We start from the raw sequence: 23,917 nt of genomic DNA on the forward strand, positions 1-23,917 counted from the left end.
GCCGGCCACTATGGGGTGCGGCCACCTTGTGGTGTTGGGGTGGCCGGCCCTCTCCCCTTGTCCCTCATTATATAGGTGGAACACCCAAGAGTTGGTCTACAAGTCTTCGAATAAGACCCCAAACCAAAACCTTCCATATGACATAAAACCTACCCAAGGTGGGATTCCCACTTGAGGTGGGACTCCCACCTTTCCTTGGGAGGGTGGCCGGCCACCTTAGGTGGAGTCCACCGGGACTCCACCCCTAGGGTTGGCCGGCCATGGGTGGTGGAGTCCCTCCGGGACTCCGCCTTCCAAAGTGATTTCTTCCGGACTTTTCTAGAACCTTCTAGAACCTTCCATAAATGCACTCGGATCATTTTCAAACTTATAAAATGACTTCCTATATATGAATCTTATTCTCCGGACCATTCCGGAACTCCTCGTGATGTCCGGGATCCCATCCGAGACTCCGAACAAAACTTTGAACTCCATTCCATATTCAAGTTCTACTATTACAACATCAAACCTTAAGTGTGTCACCCTACGGTTCGCGAACTATGTGGACATGGGTGAGAACTCTCTCCGACCAATAACCAATAGCGGGATCTGGAGATCCATAATGGCTCCCACACATTCAACGATGACTTAGTGATCAAATGAACCATTCACATACGATACCAATTCCCTTTGTCACGCGATATTTTACTTGTCCGAGGTTTGATCATCGGTATCACTCTATACCTTGTTCAACCTCGTCTCTCGACAAGTACTCTTTACTCGTACCGTGGTATGTGGTCTCTTATGAACAATTCATATGCTTGCAAGTTATTTAGACGACATTCCACCGAGAGGGCCAGAGTATATCTATCCGTCATCAGGATGGACAAATCCCACTGTTGATCCATATGCCTCAACTCATACTTTTCGGATACTTAATCCCACCTTTATAACCACCCATTTACGCAGAGTGGCGTTTGATGTAATCAAAGTACCTTTCCAATATAAGTGATTTACATGATCTCATGGTCATAAGGACTAGGTAACTATGTATCGAAAGCTTTATAGCAAATAACTTAATGACGTGATCTTATGCTACGCTTAATTGGGTGTGTCCATTACATCATTCATATAATGATATAACCTTGTTATTAATAACATCCAATGTTCATGATTATGAAACTAATCATCTATTAATCAACAAGCTAGTTAAGAGGCATACTAGGGACTCTTTGTTGTTTACATATCACACATGTATCATTGTTTTCGGTTAATACAATTATAGAATGGTATATAAACATTTATCATAAACATAAAGATATATAATAACCACTTTTATTATTGCCTCTTGGGCATATCTCCAACAGGGTCACCACAGGTTGTATCAGAGCAAAAGCTTTGACCTTAGGTTGGAACCTAGTAAATGGGACGAAACGCTAGGAGTCAAATAGGATTAGTAAAGAATTCTCTAAAAATATGGTGTATATTCACTTGAGAATAAAACAATCATATTATTTAGTGCGATAATTCTTTATTATCTCTATTATGATGCATTATTACTAATATTATATTCTTTCTATTCTACAGCCAACTATGGCAAGTTCACGCCCTGGACGTAACGTGAAAGTGAAGCCGTCAAACTTGAGTGAATACGACGGAGGACTCGCAGACATTCTTCGTGCTATGCTACTTGAATTTGGGTGCGATCCCCAAATCCAAGTAATGAAATACTGGTACTACGACGGACCAGTATTGGCGAAGTGTAGGGTAGGGCTAAGACTTCCAGAATCCCTAGGAATGAGCGTAGTGATGCCAGCTGGTGAGGCTAGAACTATCAACACAGCCTACCACATAGCCATAATGAGAGCCATCACTGATATTCGGGAGCATAAGACGAAGGATCTTATGGGTTCCGAATTTTCTCATATTCCTCATATGGAGGAGGAAGATGATCCTATGCTTAACCACTTCAAGCTTGCAAAACGCAAACCAGCAGAAGCCGCTAAGTACATGGATAACAGCCGCAACCTACTGTCATTGTTCTTTCAGTTGAACCGACATTTGTCGGGAGCGATTGATACAATGCTGGAAGAGTTCACTGAGCCCAAGGAGGAGACTAAGGGGAAGGAACCAATGGAGAATGAGGTTCACACACCAGTTTATTCAGCTGGTGATTACATTAGTATTGACCATCCCGAACAACAAACCACACCCATTACCCCTAGGTAGTTTCCTAGTAATTCCCATGGAGGTTATGAGGGTGGAGAGGAATCCGGAAACAATCAGCGTTCTGAGACTCCTATAGAAAACTCCACAGGTTGGCGTTGGGGATCAGATACTGGAACCCATAGTGATTCAGTAAGATATAATCCTGAGATGAATGAGGACGCCACAACCCAGAACCACAACTATCAGGGTAATAGGGGAGACGATGAGGAGTATCCGATACTGATGGTGGATATACCTATGGCGGAGTCACAGGGGAGTACACCCGATGGGTGGATTATGATGCACTTAATGACCAGTTCATGAACACAGATTTCTCCCTGGGATCATCCTCTGATTCCGACTACCAGCCGACGGGAAGACCCTATGTTCCAGATTCTGTCAGGAGGACTACACGTTCGACCGGATGGAAGCCTGGGATGTATCGGGAGTGAAGCACGACTAGAGGCTACCATGGGAGGCGAGACTACAATACAGTAGTACCACATGTATTGTAGTATGTAATATTTTGTAGAAATTGTACATATACTTCAATAAGTGAGTTTGCATACTCACATCGTCACTGAGTATTGTAATAAAACCACTTAAGTATGTATATACATGGTATATGTTTTGTATGATTTGGATTTGCTTCTTGATTTCCATTGCGTGACTAGTTCTCGTGCACAAAGTTGAGCTCGGAAAACTTGCGCATGGAGTAACTATGAGTACCACTTTGTGTTGCGAGAACTAGGGGGATATGTCGGGATTGACGGGTGAGGAGAGCGAAGCACGAGCGCATCGAGCGCGAGGCCAAGCTGAAGGAAGAGGCCGATGAAGCAGCCGGAAACCGGCTTCCACCACCACCACCACCCATGACGCAGCAGAACTTCCTCCAATACATGCAAATGTTGGAGGAAAGGCAACGTATGACGATGGAGCAGCAAAATAAGTTCTTCCAGGAGCTGCTTCAGCAGAATAGGGTGGAGAGGCCCGAGAACCAGGGAGTCACCTTGTCAGACTTCCAGAATACTAAGCCTATATCCTTCGCATACGCGCCCGAACCAATGGACGCGGAGGATTGGCTGATGGACACGGAGCGAAAGCTCAATACTGTTGGATGCAACGACCTGGAGAAGGTCAGGTATGCAACACACTTGTTGTGTGGACCCGCCGCATCATGGTGGGATAATATAGTAGCCGTTTATCCGGCTGAGAAGGTATTCACCTGGGAGGAGTTCAAGAGGAAGTTCAGGGAATCCAATGTCCCTGAAAGTATAGTGGAAGCCGAAGCGTCGAGAATTTGAAAGTCTCGAGCAGTAAAGACAAGGCCATCCCGACTTATGTCGTGGAGTTTTCGAAGTTGTCTCGGTATGCGGCTGAGGAGGTCAACACCGAGGACAAAAAGAAGAAGAGGTTCTTGCGGGGGTTAAGTCCCCAGTTCAAAGTGCAGCTCAGAATGATGAGAGCGACAGAGTTCCAGGAGTTGGTGGATGCAACCATCACTCTTGAAGATGACTTCAAGCAACTGCAGGAGGAGAAGAGGAAGAAGGCCAAGTTTGAGCCTAAGAGGTATGTCAGCAACAAGCCTAACACTGGCTTGAGTTTCAAACCGAGGTACAACAACAACAACAGCTACAACAACAACCGAAGGGGTTCGAATAACCAGCCTATGGCCCAAATTGTTTGCCGTAGCTGTGGAGGCAAGGGACACTTTTCCAAGGACTGCAAGAAGCCAAGGATAATATGCTTTGGTTGTCGTGAGGAAGGACACATGCTTAGGGATTGCCCTAAGAATAAGAATGGAGGAGGACAGTCAGGAGGAGGAGGAAGCCGAGGAGGAAACACCGGAGGGAACTGGAAGAACAAGAAACCCTTCGGCAAGTTAAACTGCACCAGCTTGGAGGAGGTGGTGAACTCCGAACAGCAGCGTGATAGGTACGCTTCGGATACTTACTCATCCCGGCAAAGTACTTTTTGATACTGGTGCAACTACATCATTCATTTCTCAGCAATTCATCATCAAACATGGGATTAGTTGCACTAAGTTAGATACACCCATAACCATACTTTCCGCAGGGGGAACGATAGTAGTAACCCATACCAAACAAGGACAAGTCATTATGATCAATAAATGCGCGCTTGACGCATACCTGTTCATTTTACCAATGAAGGACATTGATGTCATTCTTGGTATGAATTGGTTAGAGGCTAATGGAGCATTGATCGACTGTGTGAACAAGACTGTATCTTTGAAAATCCCCGATGGAAGTAGAATGATCTACCAAGGAGATAAGCATACACAAATTGAAGTAGAGCTACAGTTGAATAGCATGAAGGAAATGAAGTTGGAGGATATACCTGTAGTAAATGAATTCCAGGATTTTTTTCCTAAGGAATTACCTGGAATGCCACCAGATAGGGAGATAGAGTTTACTATCGACCTAATTCCAGGAACAGCTCCGATTGCTAAAGCACCATACAAAATGGGGCCTAAGGAGTTAAAAGAACTTAAGGAGCAATTGGATGATTTGGAACAGAAAGGATTCATACAGGAGAGTATCTCACCATGGGGATCACCTGTGATCTTCGTGGATAAAAGAGATGGAGGCAGAAGGATGTGCGGAGACTACAGGAATTTGAATAATGTTACCATCAAGAACAAGTATCCACTTCCTAGAATACAAGATCTATTTGATCAAGTTAGAGGCGCGGGAGTCTTTTCCAAGATTGATCTAAGGTCCGGTTATCATCAGATAAAGATCAAGAAGGAACTCGTTCCGAAAACAGCCTTTGTATCGAGGTACGGACATCATGAATATCTAGTAGTACCTTTTGGATTAACCAATGCCCCAGCAATCTTCATGAATCTTATGAATAAGATCTTCGTGCCATGTCTAGACAAGTTTGTCATCGTATTCATCGATGATATCTTGATTTATTCCAAAGATAAAGCTGAACATGCTGAACATCTGAGGATAGTGTTGCAAACACTAAGAGAACACCAACTCTATGCCAAATTTAGCAAGTGTGAATTTTGGCTAGATCAAGTAGAATTTCTTGGTCATGTAATTAGCAAAGATGGAATAGCTGTTAACCCAAGCAAAGTAGCAGACAGTTTTAGACTGGGAAGCACCAAAGACTGTCAAAGAAATTCGAGGATTCCTCGGAATGGCAGGATACTATCGGAAGTTCATTGAAGGATTCTCCAAGATAGCAGGACCGATGACTAAGCTGTTAAGGAAGAACACACCGTTCGTGTGGTCTGACGAGTGTGAGAAGAGTTTTCAGACTCTGAAAGAGAAACTCACCACAGCACCGGTGTTAGCAGTCCCGGAAGTTGTCAAGGATTACACCGTGTACTGTGACGCATCCAAACATGGATTGGGCTGCGTACTCATGCAAGATCGGAAAGTAATATCTTATGGATCGAGGCAACTCAGACCTCATGAAGTGAACTATCCAACACATGATTTAGAATTAGCAAGCAGTAGTATTTGCACTTAAAACTTGGAGACATTTTCTCTATGGAGCCAAGTGTGAGCTCTATACGGATCATAAGAGTCTCAAGTACTTCTTCACTCGTAAGGAACTCAATATGAGGCGTAAAAGATGGCTTGAACTGATCAAGGATTATGATTTGACCATCAATTATACTCCAGGGAAGGCTAATGTTGTAGAAGATGCCTTGAGTAGGAAGAGCACTGGAGGAGTGGAACAAGAGTTATCACCAGAGTTGAGGAAGGAAATAAGCCAAGCCCAAATACAACTTTGGGAGAAAGGAGCTCATGAAGGACTTTCGGCTTTACAAGTAGCCGATGAGCTAAGTGTTAACTTAAAGAATGAGATAATGATGGGTCAGTTGGACGATCCATTCATCGTGGAGGAGATGAGAAGGGTAGATGAGGGAAGACCATCAGAATTTCACCGAGGAGAGTCTGGATCATTATGGTTCCAGAAGAGGATTTGCGTTCCGGATAGTGATGAGATCAAGGAAGTTATACTCCGGGAAGCACATCAAACACCATACTCTATACATCCAGGAAGTACAAAGATGTACATGGATCTCAAGGAATTGTTCTGGTGGAATAACATGAAGAGAGAGATAGCACAATACGTGGCGGAATGCCATACCTGCCAAAGAGTTAAAGCTGAACATCAAAGTCCGGTAGGAAAGTTACAACCTTTACCAATTCCAGAATGGAAATGGGAAGAGATAGGACTGGATTTCATCACCGGACTACCCATGACTAATAAAAAGAAGGACATGATATGGGTAATCTTGGACCGGTTGACGAAAAGCGCACACTTCTTAGCAGTAAACCACCAGGATAAAGGAGAGAAACTCATCGATCTTTACATCGAAGAGATCATGAGTAAACACGAAGTGCCCAAGAAGATAGTGTCAGATCGAGGATCCGTGTTCACATCAGCATTTTGGAAGCAACTACATGAAGCTTTAGGATCCAAGTTAGATTATAGCACCGCCTATCATCCTCAGACATGTGGACAAACAGAGAGAACAAACCAGATATTGGAAGATATGCTTAGGGCTTGTGCCCTAGACTTCGGAGGATCATGGGAGGAGCACTTACCATTAGCGGAGTTTTCATACAATAATAGCTATCAAAGCAGCATCAAGATGGCACCTTTCGAAGCTCTGTATGGAAAGAAGTGTAGATCACCGATATGTTGGTATGAAGCAGGATCAAGCAAGGAATTCAACCCTGATTATGTCAAGGAAAAGCAACAAATCATTGACATTATAAGAGATAGACTGAAGATAGCTCAAAGTCGACAGAAGAGCTATGCAGACCAAAAGAGAAGGACATGGGAGCCACAAGTTGGAGACATGGTGTACCTTAAGGTAAGCCCGATGAAAGGTCTTCAGAGATTTGGAGTAAAAGGGAAGTTGAGCCCTAGATACATCGGACCTTTCAAGATTCTGAGTCAGAACTGAGGATTAGCCTTTGAATTGGATCTACTCGGAAGGTTAGCTCAAGTTCATAATGTATTCCATGTGTCGCAACTCAGGAAATGCTTAAAGACCCCAGATGAGCCAGTGTCACATGATGAGCTCGAGTTACAACCAGACTTGACTTACATCGAGAAGCCAGCTAAGATTCTCGAGGAGAACTGGAAACAACTCAGGAATCGAGCTATTAAGTACTGCAAGATACAATGGAAGCATCACCCCGAGAGAGAAGCCACCTGGGAAAAGGAACAAGACCTGAGGAAAACATACCCCAAACTCTTCAGGTATTACAACCACAACTTCGGGACGAAGTTTTCTTTAAGGGGGAAAGTTTGTAATGTCCCAGGTTTAGAGACGATCGAGGGGTAGATTTTAGAAAGGGTTGTGCATTGCATCGTAAATTCTGGGGAAATTTCGCGTTTTTAAAACAAAACTGCATCGAAGGTGGACAAGTTTCTCTCTCGACACCTTACAGGGTTAGGGTTTCGAGAGTGAGACAAACTTGTTTCTCATTCAACTAAGTTAGGGTTTTGAGAAGAGAGGATAGGTATTGCATTACAACTTAAGTTGCATGATTGAATTCAAACTTAAGTTACATTTGAAATTCAAATTCAAATATCACATGAATATCTCATAATTCAAATATGAGGTAATTCATTCAACAAATTATAATTAATAAAGAATATGAACAATACAAATAATAAGTAAAGCTCGTTAGAGAAAAATGGGAGCTTTATTAACAAACACACAAGATACATTGTCTTTACAATATTCAGATTATGAATTATAGAATATTACAATACATTACAAGAATTGGCAAAAATAGAAAAAGAAAAAGAAAGAAAATTACAATTCAATGATCTATCCTAAACTACAAGCTAATCTTCATTAGATACTTGAGCCTGATGACCTTGATCTTCACTTGATCATCATCTTGATTCCCTCCACACAACAAAGCAAATCACAATATATGCCAAGTGGCATTGCCACTTGGCAGGTTAGAAAGGAAATGGTTAATTGAGAAGATATGATCAAGCTCTGCCGAGCTGATCTTCTCACAGCCAAGTACCAAGCCAGGTACCAAGCACCTGGTACACACACACACACTAGCTGCTCACACAGCTGGTGTGCATGCCCAACAGCAAGTCACCATGGGTACATGCAGCACAGCACACACACACAAGCCAGTGAGTCACCAAGTGTTGCCAGGCTCAGCTGTCGACCAGGGAGCAAAGAAAGGATGATATAAAATCTTTTTCCATCCAAACCCTAGTCATTCATCGACAAGCAGCTGGGTAAGTTCACCAGAAACACAAGAACACAAGAACAGGAAGAACAGCCACTGCTGTTCAACCTGCTCAAAAAGCCACATCACTAAATCAAGTACCACAGGCTTGCAAGGAGGAGCAGGGCAAGCATAAGCACCACACTGAAGCAATCCTCTACATCAGCAACTTATCTAGGAGTTGGAGTGAGGTATACACAAAGGAACCTGAGCAAACACATGCTTTGCTCATCAATAAGCATACAAATGCATCACAGAAGCAAAAAGGGTATGAAACCCTGGATGTATCATCACTTGGTTGCAAAACCATTTGGTGCCAACAAATAAAACAAAGGCTAGAAGGAAAACAACCATGGGAACACTTGTTGTGTCAACACAGTGACACAACCAGAGAAATCCATCATGGATTTGATCCTAGTTAGCCATTCAAAGTCACCAAGCACCTAACAGTTTAACTACACCATCAGACAGATAGACCATATGGTGTCTATTCATGTTTGTCAACATCAAAGACCACTGGTAATCCAAAAAGAGATTAACCAGAAGACATTCACAAAGCCACAACAAGCCACAGAGAGGGGGAGCTACCCATGACAGCATCACAAGTGCTGCCAGGGCCACCTCAACCCACAGCCAGCAATTGAAACCACCACATCATCACCCATTTGGGTTCAGTAGAGGGCTAGGGTACCAACCAGTGGTTGTCATCCAGCTAGCCCTAACAAATCCATTGAAATGATCATCACCGAACCACAAGTTCACATCATTCATCCATCTATTAAAGCAAGATAAACAGATAAATGAAACAGACAAGCAATTGATGCACCAGGGCCTTGCAAATGATCCAATGGATCATGGCAAGCATCCACTGATGCTTAAGCAAGCACCATCACACATCAGGCCAAGCCTGTGTGATGCTCACACAGCACAGAGTGAGCCATAATGAGGCACAGACAGGGAACAACATTTTTCACAAGCAACTGTTGATCAATTGATCATCAGAGCTTGCTAGCTCTTGCTACAGATTGCCATAGCCAAGTACAGCAACAGGAATTAACCAGCTACTGAAGAAATCCAACCAAGTCATAACTGAATAAATAGATAACTGAATTAATGACTTTATGATTGTATCCAGAAGCACATCAAAGGCATGACGAACCACTGGATCAAGATACACAAGTAAAGCACATAGCATTCGTCATCGAATAATCTCGTTAAGCCAACAGCAATGCTCAATTGAGCATGCTCATGAGTTTGAGCACAAGAAATAGCACACCATGGCACTGGCACTTGCAAATTTGCAAAGAATATACACAGTATTCAAGCCAGGGCCACATAATTGACTACACTTGAGCATCTGGCAAGCATAGTAACAAGAACAGAGGCACAGAGATAGAATTAAGCAAGAAATGCAAGCATAGCAAGCACTTAGACTAGGAATTCTTGCACGGGATCGGGGATAGCATGGCAAAGCAGTACAACACCAATAATCTTGCACAGAAGCATGGCAGGGCTGCACACAGCAGTAACACAAGGCTGGCATGGTCATGGCAGCAATATTCAAGGCCAGTGAAGCACATCATCACAAACAGCACAACAGCAGCGCAATAGCATATGCATACACAGCTAGCTAGGCATAGCAGCAGAGCATCAACATGACAGGCATCTCCACGAGGTGGAGCCGCTGTTGCCAGAGCTAGAGGATGAGGAAGAAGAACAGGCACAAGAGAGAGAGAAGGGTGGCGCACGTACCCGGGGCGAGCAGACAACAGTCGCGGCCATGGCGGCCACGGCGGCGCGCGCCGAGTGCACGGCAGCACTCGGCCGGGCCAGGCCACGCTCAGACAAGCGCCGCAGTGCCCCGCACCACTGCGGCGAGGCCCACGGCGACGCCATCGCGCCAGGAACCCTGGGAGCAGCGAGATCGCCGCAGATCCCGTAACCCTAGCCACGGCAAGGGGGTCGAGGACGAGCAGGAGCAACGCCAGCTCCAGATTAACGCGGAGGAGAAGGACCGGCGTCACGAGGCGGTTCGATTGCGCCCCATGGCGAGGGCCATGGCGGTTGGAGTTCGCCGGAATCGGCCGGCGACGGCGAGGGCGACACAGGTCGCCAGAGAGAAGGGGATTAGGGTTCGTCGAGGCGGCGTGGTGGGGGAGAGGGTGAGCGACCGCTCGGGTCGGTTGGACCCGAGCTGGTCTAACCCAACCCACTGGGCTCCACTGACAGGTGGGCCCAGGGGCAATTGTGTCAATTCACAAAATTCATTAAAATGCTGAAACTTTGAAAATCAATAGTAAATGTTTAATAGCTCTAAAAAAATAATTAAAATATGAAAACCACTCAGTATAAAAATCTCAATCATAATAAAATATGAAATAGAATTTTTGAAGTTAAACAAGAATAAGTTCAAATTTGATGATTTAAATAATCATTTAAATCACACCTTTTATTTTCAATAATGAAAATAAGTCCATAAAGTATTTTGGACTTTAAAAACACCTTGACAACATTTCAAGGTTGTAGTTTACCCTAAATAGAGTATCCCTAAGTGATTCTTAGTATTAACCTCTCACATGAAATAATAAAGACATCGGGAGGGGGAAACCAACCCTAAAACTGGAATCATGCATAAATGCATCTTTAACCATTGCCCTTATCGGACAATGATGCTATTTTTCAGCAACAGAGGACAAGGGTCAGTCCACACCATCCAACTGCAACACTTTGCAGTATTCAGGCAAGTTCATCACTTGCTCATGTCATTCGAGTATTTTTACCAAATTACTTGCAAAGTACTATGTTTATCACTATTGCATAAAAAGGCAAAACCACTATTTTCATAACTATGAATTTGACTAAGTGGTGGGCAATGGAACCATGGATTGTGTTGATATGGTGGAGGTTCCATTGCAAGGGTTTATATCCATCTAGGATTAAACAACAAATGTCGTCCAGTGATTCTTGTGCCGTAATACCCGTGTTAACCATAAGATCCGGAGTGGGACGGAGTAGTCAAAAGTGTTTACACCTCTCGTTCATCAACGGATACGCATTACTGTAGGCACTTGATCTCGAGAGACAAGATGATGGGGGGAACCCGTAGAAGTCCCCACGGTAATGTGGTCTATGATGGGTTGTAACTGCCGGCGAAGGAATGTATGATAGAGCTCTGCATTGTCGTCGTGGTCGGGGTCCATCCTTAATTGGTGTAAGAGGACCGGCGAGGACCTAGGGTCGGAGATTGCAACAAAGGGTGGGTGTTCGAGGTAGCGGAGGAACATGATTGGCTAGACCTTATACCGGGCCTCACACCGAAGGAAGTGTGGATGGGAAAGCTGCCCGGTTGGCACCAAGGTTAAGATCTCTTATGGGTAAAGCAACACACCTCTGCAGAGTGTAATGAATCGTGACCTGTCACTCCCTGTTGCGGGATTTGGAACTGCGAACGCTGCCGGAAAGGAACTCCATGAAGTTCTAGTAAACCGGTGAAGGCTGACGGACATAGTTCTTTGAAATAAAAGCAATATCTTGAAGAAATGTTTATCAAAACCTGCATTGGTATTAGACTTTTTGATCTAATATCGTAGCTAGTGCATTAAACACCTCTTTTCTATAATGAACTTGTTGAGTACGCTCGTACTCATACCACTCTTAAATCCCCCGCTAGATTGTCCGAACCATCCGGAGGAGGACAACGACAACCTCGAAGGAGCCGACATCATCGGCTATGAAGAACCAGACCTCTCTGGAGGTGTCGAAGGTGTAGACTACCTCATAGTCTACAGAACCGGGGAGGGTTCCGGAGGAGAGCACGCGTAGACCTACCAAGTAGTGTTAGTATCCGAGCAGTACGAACTCTTAGTATTTAGCTGCTTGAGGAAATAAATGTATAACTTAGTAAGACTTCTATATTGTAAGATGAGTTGGGTTCGCCTCGAACCCAGGAGTATTCCTCTTAGGACCCGAGAGGAGCTCCGAGATGATATGTACATTATGCTTGTAATAATAAATGAATGAGTTATGGACCTGCTATGTTCTGTTGTACCACTCTGAGGGATGTAATATTTGCGGATTGGTACTTCGTGAATGTTATATCAATGACTGGCATACTACAACATGAAGTGGTATGCAGGGTCACCACAATGGGTCCCGCATGTCATCCTCTACAAACAATAAAAGTTTCCTTTCTTGGAGTTATTTTTGAGCCCTAATTTCTGGCTATTTGCCTTTTTTCTTTTGATCTGCTGCCCCCTTTGAAACGATGAGGACGTTGTTGGCAGGTCGGTCCCACATGTCATCCTCTATGAACAATAAAAGTTTCATTTAATGGATTTATTTTTGACCCCTAATTAATTTCTGGATATTTCCTTTTTTATTTTTATCCCCTGCCGCCTTGGAATCGTTGAGGATGCTGCTGCCTCATGGGTCCCGCACGTCATCCTCTCAGAACGGTAAATTTTTCTTTTCTTGGATTTTGTTTACCAAATGATTTTTGGCTTATTTTTTCTTTCGATCTCCTGCCGCCTTTAAAACGTTAAGGACGCTGCTGGCTCACGGGTCCCACATGTCAGCCTCTATGAACAATAAACGCTGAGGATGCTGCTCGCCTCATGGGTCTCGCATGTCATCCTCTCATAACGAAAATGTTTCTTTTCTTGGATTTTTTACCAACAGATTTTTGGTTTATTTTTTCTTTCCATCCCCTGCCGCCTTTAAAACGTTGACGACGCTGCTGGCTCATGGGTCCCCGATGTCAGCCTCCCCGTACAAGAAACATGTGATATCTTGATTATTTTGTAGACAATAAACAATGTATTTCACTGTGAGCTATTGCAAAGGGATAAATTAAATCTTTATTTTTATATAAACAAACTTATATGTTGAATCTTCTTGTTTTTTGTTTTTGCGAAGCATATGACTTTCCTGTTGTGGAATGGGCCGAAATTGTAAGAATCAAAAGTCGACCAGCAGGATAGTTTGAAGGCCCAGATGGCCAGAAGCAGCCTGATGTCTACGGGAGCTTCTATTCTTGTAGACAGTGTTGGGCCTCCAAGAGCAGAGGTTTGTAGAACAGCAGCAACTTTCCCTTAAGTGGATCACCCAAGGTTTATCGATCTCAGGGAGGAAGAGGTCAAAGATATCCCTCTCAAGCAACCCCGCAACCACAAAGCAAGAAGTCTCTTGTGTCCCCAACACACCTAATAGGTGCACTAGTTCGGCGAAGAGATAGTGAAATACAGGTGGTATGAATGAATATGAGCAGTAGTAACGGCGCCAGAAAATAGCTTGCTGGCGTGTAGTTGATGGTGGTAATATGGTAGCAGTAGTAACGCGGTAAAACAGTAAACAAGCAGCGATAGCACTATTTAGGAACAAGGCCTAGGGATTAGACTTTCACTAGTGGACACTCTCAACTTTGATCACATAACAGAATAGATAAATGCATACTCTACACTCTTGTTGGATGATGAACACATTGCGTAGGATTACACGAACCCTCAATGCCGGAGTTAACAAGCTCCACAATTCAATGTTCATATTTAAATAACCTTAGAGTGCATGAAAGATCAACACGACTAAACCAAGTACTAACACAGCATGCACACTCGTCACCTTCACACTATGTAGGAGGAATAGATCACATCAATACTATCATAGAAATAGTTAACTTCATAATCTACAAGAGATCATAATCATAGCATACGCCAAGTACTAACACGGATGCACACACTTTGTCACCATTACACCGTGCGGGAGGAATAAAACTACTTTAATAACATTGCTAGAGTAGCACATAGATAAATTGTGATACAAAATACATTGCAATCATAAAGGGATATAAATAAGCACTTCACTATGCCATTCATAACAGTGAATAAGTATTCTGTGAAATATAGCCTAAGAGACCCACACGGTGCACACACTGTCACCTTTACACATGTGGGACAAGGAGTCTCCGGAGATCACATAAGTAAAATTCACTTGACTAGCACAATGACATCTAAATTAAAAGCATCATCATATGAATCTCAATCATGTAAGGCAGCTCATGAGATTATTGTATTGAAGTACATAGGAGAGAGATGAACCACATAGCTACCGGTACAGCCCCGAGCCTCGATGGAGAACTACTCCCTCCTCATGGGAGACGAGCAGCGTTGATGAAGATGGCGGTGGTGTCGATGGAGGAGCCTTCCGGGGGCACTTCCCCGCTCCGGCAGGGTGCCGGAACAGAGACTCCTGTCCCCCAGATCTTGGCTTCGCGATGGCGGCGGCTCTGGAAGGTTTCTCGTACCGTGGCTTTTTTCGTATCGTGTTTTAGGTCTGGGACCTTTTTATAGGCGAAGAGGCGGCGTCAGAGGGTCGAAGAGGCGGCGGCACCATAGGGTGGCGCGGGCCACACCCAGGCCGCGCCGGCCTATGGTCTGGTGGGCCTGTGGCCCCCCTCTGGTCCTTCCCGGGTGTTCTGGAAGCTTCGTGGAAAAATAGGATGCTGGGTCTTGATTTCGTCCGATTCCGAGAATATTTCCTTACTAGGATTTCCGGAACCAAAAACAGCAGAAAACGAGAACTGGCCCTTCGGCATCTCGTCAATAGGTTAGTTCCAGAAAACGCATAAATATGACATAAAATGTGCATATAACATGTAGAAATCATCAATAATGTGGCATGGAACATAAGAAATTATCGATACGTCGAGACGTATCGGCATCCCCAAGCTTAGTTTACGCTCGTCCGAGCGAGTAAACGATAAACAAAGATAATTTCTGGAGTGACATGCCATCATAAACTTGATCATATTGTAAATATATGTAATGAATGCAGCGATCAAAACAATGGTAATGACATGAGTAAACAACTGAATCATAAAGCAAAGACTTTTCATGAATAGCACTTCAAGACAAGCATCAATAAGTCTTGCATAAGAGTTAACTCATAAAGCAATAAATTCAAAGTAAAAGGTATTGAAGCAACATAAAGGAAGATTAAGTTTCAGCGGTTGCTTTCAACTTGTAACATGTATATCTCATGGATAATTGTCAATGCAAAGCAATATAACAAGTGCAATATGCAAGTATGTAGGAATCAATGCACAGTTCACACAAGTGTTTGCTTTTTGAGGTGGAGAGAGATAGGTGAACTGACTCAACATAAAAGTAAAAGAAAGGTCCTTCAAAGAGGAAAGCATCGATTGCTATATTTGTGCTAGAGCTTTTATTTTGAAAACATGAAACAATTTTGTCAACGGTAGTAATAAAGCATATGTATCATGTAAATTATATCTTACAAGTTGCAAGCCTCATGCATAGTATACTAATAGTGCCCGCACCTTGTCCTAATTAGCTTGGACTACCGGATCATCGCAATACACATGTTTTAACCAAGTGTCACAAAGGGGTACCTCCATGCCGCTTTGTACAAAGGTCTAAGGAGAAAGCTCGCATTTTGGATTTCTCGCTTTTGATTATTCTCAACTTAGACATCCATACCGGGACAACATGGACAACAGATAATGGACTCCTCTTTAATGCATAAGCATGTGGCAACAATTAGTATTCTCATATGAGATTGAGGATATATGTCCAAAACTGAAACTTCCACCATGATTCATGGCTTTAGTTAGCGGCCCAATGTTCTTCTCTAACAATATGTATGCTCCAAGCATTAAGGTGGTAGATCTCTCTTACTTCAGACAAGACGGACATGCATAGCAACTCACATGATATTCAACAAAGGGTAGTTGATGGCGTCCCCAGAAAACATGGTTATCGCACAACAAGCAACTCAATAAGAGATAAAGTGCATAAGTACATATTCAATACCACAATAGTTTTTAAGCTATTTGTCCCATGAGCTATATATTGCAAAGGCGAATGATGAAAATTTTAAAGGTAGCACTCAAGCAATTTACGTTGGAATGGCGGATAAATACCATGTAGTAGGTAGGTATGGTGGACACAAATGGCATAGTGGTTGGCTCAAGGATTTTGGATGCATGAGAAGTATTCCCTCTCGATACAAGGTTTAGGCTAGCAAGGTTATTTGAAACAAACACAAGCATAAACTAGTACATCAAAACTTACATAAAAGACATATTACAAGCATTATAAGACTATACATTGTCTTCCCTGTTGTTCAAACACCTTACTAGAAAATATCTAGACTCTAGAGAAACCACTCATGCAAACCAAATTTTAACAAGCTCTATGTATTTCTTCACTAATGGGTGCAAAGTATATGATGCAAGAGCTTAAACATGAGCACAACAATTGCCAAGTATCAAATTATCCAAGACATTTTAGAGTTACTACATGTAGCATTTTCCAATTCCAACCATATAACAATTTAACGAAGAAGAAACTTCGCCATGAAAATTAAAAGCTAAGAACACATGTGTTCATATGAACCAGCGGAGCGTGTCTTTCTCCCACACAAGCATTTATTCAAACAAAAACAAAAATAAAGCACACAGACGCTCCAAGTAAAGTACATAAGATGTGGCCGAATAAAAATATAGTTTCAAGAGAAGTGACCTGATAAGTTGTCGATGAAGAAGGGGATGCCTTGGGCATCCCCAAGCTTAGATGCTTGAGTCTTCTTGAAATATGCAGGGATGAACCACGGGGCATCCCCAAGCTTAGAGCTTTCACTCTTCTTGATCATAGTATATCATCCTCCTCTCTTGACCCTTGAAAACTTCCTCCACACCAAACTCGAAACAACTCATTAGAGGGTTAGTGCACAATTAAAATTAACATCTTCAGAGGTGACACAATCATTCTTTACACTTCTGGACATTGCATAAAGATACTGGACATTAATGGATCAAAGAAATTCATCCAACATAGCAAAAGAGGCAATGCGAAATAAAAGGCAGAATCTGTCAAAACAGAACAGTCCGTAAAGATGGATTTTATTGAGGCACCAGACTTGCTCAAATGAAAATTCCCAAATTGAATGAAAGTTGCGTACATATCTGAGGATCACTCACGTAAATTGGCATATTTTTCTGAGCTACCTACAGAGGGGTAGGTCGAAATTCGTGACAGCAAAGAAATCTGAAACTGCGCAGTAATCCAAATCTAGTATCAACCTTTCTATCAACGACTTTACTTGGCACAACAAAACACAAAACTAAGATAAGGAGAGGTTGCTACAGTAGTAAACAACTTCCAAGACACAAATATAAAACAAAGTACTGTAGCAAAATAAACACATGGGTTATCTCCCAAGAAGTTCTTTCTTTATAGCGATTAAGATGGGCTCAGCAATTTTAATGATGCACTCGCAAGAAATAATAGTTGAAGCAAAAGGGAGCATCAAGAGGCAAATCCAAAACACATTTAAGTCTAACATGCTTCCTATGCATAGGAATCTTGTAAATAAACAAGTTCATGAAGAGTAAAGTAACAAGCATAGGAAGATGAAACAAGTGTAGCTTCAAAAATTTCAACACATTGAGAGGTGTTTTAGTAACATGAAAATCTCTACAACCATATTTTCCTCTCTCATAATAACTTTCAGTAGTATCATGAGCAAACTCAACAATATAACTATCACATAAAGCATTCTTATCATGAGTCTCATGCATAAAATTATTACTCTCCACATAAGCATAGTCAATTTTATTGGTTGTAGTGGGAGCAAATTCAACAAAGTAGCTATCATTATTATTCTCATCAAGTGTAGGAGGCATAGTATAATCACAAAAAAATTTACTCTCCATAGTAGGTGGCACCAAAATACCACTATCATTATAATCATCATAAATAGGAGGCAAAGTATCATCAAAGAAAATTTTCTCCTCAATGCTTGGGGGACTAAAAAGATCATGAAAACCAGCTTCCCCAAGCTTAGAACTTTCTATATTATTATCAACAATGGTGTTCAAAGCGTTCATACTAATATTACTACCAACATGCAAATAAGGTTCCATAGGTTTTTTAATTTTCGCATCAAACCATCCATGTCTTAAATCAGGAAATAGAATAAGAAGCTCATTGTTGTCCATTATGCCTAACTAGTGTAAACAAGAAACAAAAAGATGCAATTGCGGGATCTAAAGGAAATAGCTTCGAGTACTTACAACGGCGAAAATAGCTTAGTAGCCGAGATCCGGAGTGTGAGTACCTTTTACCTTTCCTCCCCGAGCAACGGCGCCGAGAAAATAGCTTGATGTCTACGGGAGCTTCTATTCTTGTAGACAGTGTTGGGCCTCCAAGAGCGAGAGGTTTGTAGAACAGCGAGCAACTTTCCCTTAAGTGGATCACCCAAGGTTTATCGATCTCGGGGAGGAAGAGGTCAAAGATATCCCTCTCAAGCAACCCCGCAACCACAAAGCAAGAAGTCTCTTGTGTCCCCAACACACCTAATAGGTGCACTAGTTCGGCGAAGAGATAGTGAAATACAGGTGGTATGAATGAATATGAGCAGTAGTAACGGCGCCGAGAAAATAGCTTGCTGGCGTGTAGTTGATGGTGGTAATATGGTAGCGAGTAGTAACGCAATAAAACAGTAAACAAGCAGCGATAGCAGTATTTAGGAACAAGGCCTAGGGATTAGACTTTCACTAGTGGATACTCTCAACTTTGATCACATAACAGAATAGATAAATGCATACTCTACACTCTTGTTGGATGATGAACACATTGCGTAGGATTACACGAACCCTCAATGCCGGAGTTAACAAGCTCCACAATTCAATGTTCATATTTAAATAACCTTAGAGTGCATGAAAGATCAACACGACTAAACCAAGTACTAACACAGCATGCACACTGTCACCTTCACACTATGTAGGAGGAATAGATCACATCAATACTATCATAGCAATAGTTAACTTCATAATCTACAAGAGATCATAATCATAGCATACGCCAAGTACTAACACGGATGCACACACTGTCACCATTACACCGTGCAGGAGGAATAAAACTACTTTAATAACATTGCTAGAGTAGCACATAGATAAATTGTGATACAAAATACATTGCAATCATAAAGGGATATAAATAAGCACTTCACTATGCCATTCATAACAGTGAATAAGTATTCTGTGAAATATAGCCTAAGAGACCCACACGGTGCACACCACTGTCACCTTTACACACGTGGGACAAGGAGTCTCCGGAGATCACATAAGTAAAATTCACTTGACTAGCACAATGACATCTAGATTACAAGCATCATCATATGAATCTCAATCATGTAAGGCAGCTCATGAGATTATTATATTGAAGTACATAGGAGAGAGATGAACCACATAGCTACCGGTACAGCCCCAAGCCTCGATGGAGAACTACTCCCTCCTCATGGGAGACAACAGCGTTGATGAAGATGGCGGTGGTGTCGATGGAGGAGCCTTAGGGGGCACTTCCCCGCTCCGGCAGGTGCCGGAACAGAGACTCCTGTCCCCCAGATCTTGGCTTCGCGATGGCGGCGGCTCTGGAAGGTTTCTCGTACCGTGGCTTTTTCGTATCGTGTTTTAGGTCTGGGACCTTTTTATAGGCGAAGAGGCGGCGTCAGAGGGTCGAAGAGGCGGCGGCACCATAGGGTGGCGCGGGCCACACCCAGGCCGCGCCGGCCTATGGTCCCGTGGGCCTGTGGCCCCCCTCTGGTCCTTCCCGGGTGTTCTGGAAGCTTCGTGGAAAATAGGATGTTTGGGCATTGATTTCGTCCGATTTCGAGAATATTTCCTTACTAGGATTTCTGTAACCAAAAACAGCAGAAAACAGGAACTGGCCCTTCGCCATCTCGTCAATAGGTTAGTTCCAGAAAACGCATAAATATGACATAAAATGTGCATATAACATGTAGAAATCATCAATAATGTGGCATGGAACATAAGAAATTATCGATACGTCAGAGACGTATCACAACCCAATTGAAATATTTCTTTTCTTGGATTTTTTGACACCCTGATTTCTGGCTACTTCCTTTTTCTTTTGGTCATGTGCCGCCTTGGAAACGTTGAGACCACTGCTGCAAAATGGGACCCGCATGTCATCCTCTATGTACAATAAAAGTTTTTTTCTTGGATTATTTTTGGCTCCTGATAGTTGGCACTTGTCTTTTTCTTTCGATCTCAAGCCGACTTTGAAAGGTTCAGACCGCTGCTGCAAAATGGGACCCGCATGTCATCCTCTATGCACAGTAAAGTTTCTTTTCTTGGATTATTTTTGGCTCCTGATATTTGGTCACTTTCCTTTTCCTTTCGATCTCATGCCGCCTTTGAAACGTTGAGGAAGCTGCTGGCTCATGGGTCCCGCATGTCATCCTCTATGAACAATAAAAGTGTCTTTCATTGGATTTATTTGTTACCCATAATTTCTGGCTATTTGTCGTTTTCTTTTGATCCCCTGCCCCCTTTGAAACGATGAGGACGCTACTGGCAAGTCGATCCCACATCCTCTATGAACAATAAAAGTTTCCTTTGTTGGATTTATTTTTGACCCCTTTTGATCCCCTGCCGCTTTGGAATCGTTGAGGATGTTGCTGCTTCATGGGTCCCGCATGTCATCTTCTTAGAATAGTAAATGTTTCTTTTCTTGGATTTTTTACCAACTGATTTTTGGCCTTTGTCTTTCGATCTCCTGCCGCCTTTAACACGTTGAGGACGCTGCTGGCTCAGGGGTCCCACATGTCAGCCTCTATGAACAATAAACTTTTCCTTTGTTTGATTTATTATTGACCCATAATTTCTGGCTATTTGCCTTTTTCTATTGATCTCATGCCGCCTCTGAAACATTGAGACGCTGTTGGCTCATGGGTCCCACATGTCAGCCTCTATGAATAGTAAAAGTTTCCTTTGTTTGATTTATTTTTTACCCTAATTACTGGATATTTGCCTTTTTTATCCCCTGTCGCCTTCGAAACTAAGAGGACGCTGCTGGCCCATGGGTCCCACATCCCAGCCTCTCTGAACGATAAACCTTTCCTTTCTTTTTTTGATCCTGTGCCGCCTTGGAAACGGTGAGACCGCTCCTGCAAAATGGGACCCATATGTCATCCTCTATGTACAATAAAAGTTCACATATGGAATGCTGAACATATTGGTTTGCATTCCCTCTTATACAAGTTCACAGGTGATCCCACTATATTCTGTATCTGGTCCATCCTAAGCTCCGGCATTAACTATCCTCTATGTGTTGCTCATTACAAGTTTATATCCCGAAACATCTTGATTTGCATCCCCTTCACTATAAGTTCAGGAGTATTATTTAGTTCACGACCAATTTGAAGTAATTGCACATGGCACATGTTGGTTCACATTCCCTCCTCTTTAGCTTTTGCCATCGTAACTTCTATTTTTTGTTTACATTCCCTGCTCTGTAGATGTAGCCATCATAACTTCATCTTGCTCAGTCGTTGTTACAAAATTTATAGCCTGCTACTATGTTGTTCATGCCAATTTTCTACTCCCTGAACATGTTGGTTTGCATGGGACTCGACAGTAGTAAGTATGCTGTTTCATTCTAACATGCTCTCTTATATTGGCTGTTGGTATGCGGCATGCACTCTTTGTTTGCTTATTGTGCGCATTACAATGATCTTGTTATAACAACGAAATGATGAGTTCCAAATTCTTTGGCAAACAAAATTGTAGTGTCTTTGCCTTTCCATTGTTGTTGTCTTAACTTGTAATGTCCTTGTTTCAGATATAGGTGGTGCATGGACAACTTAAAAGATTGTCGAATCGCTTCATTGTATTGCTAGGTTTAATTACCATTCAATTTCTCTGGGTTCTGTAATATTTTTAAAAGCCTTGCAGCTGATGTAATATTTAGTTAGTTTTTATAGTTCTTTCGCGCATTTTTTCGATGGTGCTTGTGGTAAGTGAGGCTATCCGATAGAAATCATGTGCTGCGTAAATATTCTCAGTATCTTTCTATGTTCTGCGCAATCTATATCACAAATTCCCATCCCTTAAACGACCCAATTAAGCGAAATCACATATGTGCCGGCCCGCAAAATCCTAAAGCGCCTATCATGCCGGAATACAAACAGCAACTAAACGGGCTGGCCCACCTACTTATTGGGCCAGCCCATTTTCTTTAAGGTGGACCCCACCCACTAACTGGGCCGGCCCTGTAACGAAAAGTGGGCCCACGTGCTTATTGGGCCGGCCCGTTAGCAGGAAAGTGGGCCCCACAAGCTTATTGGGCCGGCCCGCTAACTCATTGGGTCAGCCCACCTGCTTTACGGTGGACCCCACATACTAACTGGGCCGGCCCGTTAGCACGATAGTGGCCCCACAAGCTTATTGGGCCGGCCCACTAATTTGTTGGGCCAGCCCAATTGCTTTTATGGTGGACCCCACTTAGTAAATGGGCCGGCCCGTCAGCAGGAAATTGGGCCCCACATGTTTATTGGGCCGGCACGCCAACCTGTTGGGCCAACCCACTTGCTTTATGGTGGACCCCACTTACTAACTGGGTCGGCCCGGTTACGTGAAAGTGGGCCCCATCTGCTTATTGGTCCGGCACACTATCTTGTTGGGCCAGCCCACTTGCTATATGTGGACCCCACATACTAACTGGGCCGGCCCTTTAACAGGAAAGTTGGCCCCACCTGTGTTTTTGGGGCCGGCCCACTAGCTTGTTGGGCCAGCCCACTTGATCTATGGTGGACCCCACTTAGTAAATGGGTCGGCCCGATAACAGGAAAGTGGGACCCACATGCTCATTGGACCGGCCCACTTGCTTTATGGTGGACCCCACTTGTTAAATGGGCCGGCCCGGTAACAGGAAAGTGGGCCCCACATGTCTAGTGGGCAGGCCCTTTTGCCTATTGACCGGTCAAACGAGTGCATTCGGCCCGGCCCACATGCTTAGTGGGCCGGCGCATTTAAATTTTGACCAGTCAACCTTAGAGGTTAGGCCCGGCCCACGTACCTAATGGACCAGCCCAGCTATATAGTTGACCGGTCAAACTAAGTCAGCTGGCCCGGCCCGCATACTAAATGGGCCGGCCCGCTTAAGGTGTGGCAGGCCTCGTGTGGGCCTACCATCTACCACGGGGTTTCAGGCGGTTAACGGCGTTAACGGGCAGTTAACAGCACTACAAGAAAAGTTCTGATAGACAACGTCCCAAAATCGTCCACTAAGGGCCATTTTTCGTCGCCTATGGGCCTAACCCGACGATATGGGTTCTGTTGTCGAAACTGCGTCAGGCAAAGTCCTACGACGTTTTTTCGGTCCGTCGCGCTTGGGCGCCCTTCCATCACGGAAAATCGGACCGTTGCAGAAGTGTTTCCGGGAGCCCGTTGACTGCTGACGTCATGCAACCGACACGTGGCGTACGCCGTTAACTAGCACTTAACGGCGTTAACCGACTGAAACCCCATGGTAGATGGTAGGCCCACACGAGGCTCGCCACGTCTTAAGCCGGCCGGCCCATTAAGTTTGCGGGCCGGGCCAGCTGACTTAGTTTGACCGGTCAACTATATAGTCGGCTGGTCCATTAGTTAC

The sequence above is a fragment of the Lolium rigidum genome, chromosome 7 (assembly GCF_022539505.1).
Source record: "Lolium rigidum isolate FL_2022 chromosome 7, APGP_CSIRO_Lrig_0.1, whole genome shotgun sequence".
NCBI lineage: Eukaryota > Viridiplantae > Streptophyta > Magnoliopsida > Poales > Poaceae > Lolium > Lolium rigidum.